Source organism: Pteropus medius, unplaced genomic scaffold, assembly GCF_902729225.1.
Source record: "Pteropus medius unplaced genomic scaffold, Ma_sr-lr_union100, whole genome shotgun sequence".
NCBI lineage: Eukaryota > Metazoa > Chordata > Mammalia > Chiroptera > Pteropodidae > Pteropus > Pteropus medius.
This window is the reverse complement of record NW_024349505.1, coordinates 4,173,598-4,177,838: the sequence shown is the minus strand read 5'-3', so window position 1 is coordinate 4,177,838 and position 4,241 is coordinate 4,173,598. Positions and strand designations below refer to the sequence as shown.

At 36.6% G+C, this 4,241-nt stretch overlaps 1 pseudogene; it reads left to right on the top strand.

The window, feature by feature from the left end:
- Positions 1 to 814: 814 nt before the first annotated feature.
- LOC120618136 (uncharacterized) lies at positions 815 to 933 on the top strand (annotated as a pseudogene).
- Positions 934 to 4,241: the final 3,308 nt, after the last annotated feature.

The window sequence follows — 4,241 nt, the reverse complement described above, 5'->3', positions numbered from 1 at the left end:
GCCTTCATGTGGCTCTTATCTCATTTGAAGTGAAGAAGCTGTTCAGCTAGTTTTCAGGTCATTTTCAGAGGGAATTGTTCCACTTGTAGCTATAGAGTTGATATGTCTGTGGGAAGAGATTAGTTCAGGATCTTTCTATTTACAATCTTGTACTTCCTAAGGTTTGTATTTTAAAATTCTCATTTGAAGAATTTTGTATTCCATATGAGGGTCCATTCAGTTACAAAAAGAGTTCTTAGTTTCAAGTTTGGAACTACAAAATGTGTTTCTACCCCATCCGGGTGTTGGCACTGAGGGAGAAGGTAGACCAGCAGGCATGAGGGCTGCCAGAAAGGACTGTCTGGAAGGGCAAGCAAGAATCCCTTTTTATGTTTTTGATGGCAGAGTTTACTTCTTTTATGTTGTGTGTTCATTAACTATAGTAGCTATAGTTTTTTAAAAACAATCTTTTCCTTTAACCTTTACTATTGTTTAGTGGTTAACACACAATCCTGATATGGTTATGATTTCTAATTCTATCTATTCACGTTTACCAGTATGTTGTATACTTTCATGTGTTTTCATGTTACTGACTAGCATCTTTTCATTTCAGCTTGAAAAACTTTCAGTATTTCTTGCAAGAGAGGTCTAGTGGTGAACTCTCAACTTTTGTTTACCTAAGAAAGTCTTTATTTCCCCTTTGTATCTGTTTACTGTTAAATTAACTCTCTGCCCCCTTCTTCCTTTCTTATGGTACAACAATTATGATTATACTTGCTTTTCTGATAGAATTCATTAGCTCTTATAAGGTTTCTTGCACTTTTAAAAAATCTGAGTCTACGGCCATGCCACCCTGAACACTCCCAATCCCATGTGATCTCGGAAGCTAAGCAGGGTCAGGCCTGGTTAGTACTTGGATGGGAGACCATCTCGGAATACCAGGTGCTGTATGTGTTAAAAAAAAAAAAAAAAAAGAAGAAAAGAAAGAAAAATCTGAATTCTCTCTCCTCTTCTAATGGAATCATTTCTATATTTCTATCATCCAAGTCATTTATTCTTCCATATGGTCTACCCTGTTCCCAATGTTCTCCATTGTGGACTTTATCTCATTTGTTGAATTCTTTAGCTCCAGAATTTCTATTTGGTTCTTTTTTTTTTTTTTATGATTTCATCTCTTTCTAGAGAACTTCTGTTCATTAATTTTGTTCCTGAATATATTAAATTGACTTCTGAATTGTAGCTCATTGAATTTCTTCATAACAGCTATTTTTAATTCTTTATTAGTTAGATCATAATCTGTGCTTTTGAGTTCAGTTGCTGGATAATTTTTCATTTTCTTTTTATGATTTCACATTTCTGCATGTGTGTATTTTAAAGGTATGCGCTTCTGCTTTTGCATTAGAAGTAGCAGACAACTTTTTAAGCTTTTATCTTTTTTGGTTCTAACAATTCAAAGGCTGGCTATTAGAAAACTTTTGTCTTTCCGAAGGTGATGCTATAGATCAAGTTTGTCATTTCTCCCTTGCCCGCTAACCATGTTCTATTTTTTGAATCTCCTCTGTGTCTACTAGAGCTAGATCTCAGAGATGCACTTAGGAGAATGCACAAGGAGCCGGCATTGGAGTAGGGGGATGTGTGTACCTGGGTTTTGGGATTGTCCATGGGACGCTGGTGCAGTCCTTGAGTGGGGTACTCCCAGAGGTTTGTGGGTAGACTTTCTGCTGAATTCCTGGACAGATAGCAGGAAATGTATTCCTTTAATGCCCTTTGATATGTACTTTTTTCCCTTATTTTTCCTCCTACTTGCTGCAGAGGTATCTCCTCAGAAATACAACTGCTGCTGGAGAGAAATAGGTTTCTCTAGCCGCAAACTGCACAAACAGAATAGTTGGGCAGTCACTCACTACTTTTACTTTACACATCCTCCTTGGGAAAAGTCACCACTTTCCACCCCTTCTGCCAAAGGCATTGCCACAGCCATTCCCAAAAGCCCAGATTTTGCAGTATGCCCCTGGGGAAGGGCATCAATCTGGCCCCTTATGCCCAAACTCATCTTTATCCCATTCTGAAAGTGTGCTGGAATCTCCCATCATGCAGGCTTCCATAAATTCTGTCTCTCCCACATGTATCCATCCAATTTACACACACTAGGTTTTTTAATTCCCTACTGTGGTGAGTGGGGTGTTGGATAGTTTGCTGACTTCTTCGGATCTGTAGTTCTTACTGAGGTCCTGTTTGCTTGTAGATGCACAGGTGGGCTAGAAACTTTCTAGATCCCTTGGTGTTATGTACAAAGGCACTTTTGTTTGGCTGTGGATGTCTAATTAGTTCCTAAAGGGGGAGAAAATAGAGGAAGAACTTATGCTCCCACAATGCTATTCCTCCTCTTAAAATGCTGACTTTTGAAGTTGATACTGATACTTTTTCAAGAGAATTATATCTTCTAATAGTCAGGTGCTCTGTGATTTTCCATGGTAGAAAGTAAATTGCAACAAACACTTTTGAAATGAAAACTTTTAATGCCAACTTTCTTGAGAAATATAAATATAGTAGGCATTTTTATTATGAAATGATATTTTTGAGTTCATTTCTGCTGTAAGAGTTTCCTGAAAAATAATAGTGTTAAAATACTAAAACATAGTTAAATATTTAAAGTATAATGCAATATATAACAGGAACATTTGTAGCAAGAATGTTCAGACTATACTTTTTATGTAAACCTGAGATAGAAATCCTCTATTTCCTGCTCATCTTTTACTAAAAATGAGGTGATAACGTACTACAATTTTCACTGAGATAGCTCGTGGCTTTGCAACATTGCACAGGATATGGCACAACCGATAATACATAAGTCACCGCTAAGTGCAGCGGAATTGAATACTTTTTTTCCTGATAACAAAGCTAGATGTAGTCAGCTGTTCTAGCTGCTTCTGCTTGATGATACTTTGTTTTATTCACTTGTAGCCTCCATATGTCTTTGAATGGAAGTATTATGTTGTATACATAAGCCAGCTGGGGTTGTCAAAGGTATATTTCATGTTTTAAGCATGTGCTAAAAAGTTTCTTAACTACACATTTCTCTTATGAATTCTAGAACAAATTATAGCAGAGGCTGAAAAGAGTGACGGTCTATCCAGCACATCTTAATTGATTTTAGTGTCATTGTTGATACCAATAGTTTATTAAAAAATTTTTCCAGGACAACTATTAAATGGCATGGGATGCTGGGACAATAGGCATTAATTGGAACTGTCCTTGGAAAATTCAGATGCAATGTCACCCAAAATGTAAACATTCATGTAATATTCCCCCTTTAGGACTTCCAGAGACTCTAACAGTATATAAAAAATCTACAAGTACAATTTATTTAGATTACTATAATGTTCCTTCATCTGTTCATTTGTTTATTCAAAATGCATAGCTACTTGTAATGTAATTTTATGGATAGCAATTAGATATCATTCTTATAGTGGTTTTAAAATATATCCACGAATTATTTGTTACTCCTCTTTTCAAAAGGTAGAAACTAATCTCCTTCCACTTGAGTTTGGGCTGTACTTAACTCATTTCGAACAAAGAAAATGTGGCAGAAGTGATAGCAGCTGACTTTTGAGACTTGATTACAAAAGGTATTGTGACTTTCACGCTTTTTCTCTCTCTTGAATCATTCATTCTGAGGGAAGCTGCTTGCCATGTGTAAGAACTAAGCAGTTTGACAAGTAACAGGTGGAACTGCAGCCGCCTGTCAATAGCTGTATGAGTGAGGCAACTCGGAAGCAGATTGTCTACCCCAATCAAGCCTCCAGATCACTGCAGCTCTAGTCATATTGTGACTACAGCCTTATGAAAGACTCAAACAAACCATCTAGCTAAGCTACTCTCTAATTCGGGACCAATAAATGTTTATTTTTTTAGCTATTACATTTTAGAGTAATTTGTTACACAGCAGTAAAGAACTGATAGAACTTTCAACTCAGGAATGTGAAAGCTGGTAGGAGCAATCAGATATAAACACAAATGACTAAGATATAAGAGAAAATATAAACAAAGGACTACAACTTTAGAGGAAGAGAAATGCGTCTTCAGTGGAAGATTGGGAAAAGCTTTACCGAAGAATTATGAAAGGCAGAAGTGGAAGTTCAGGGTGTTAATGAGTAGAGATGTTGAGAAGGATTATTACTGGTGATTTAAAGTCCTAAGCAAAGTCAGAGGCAGGAAACTGAATGGTACTGAATGTAGGCAGTAAAGACAATTTTACTTTG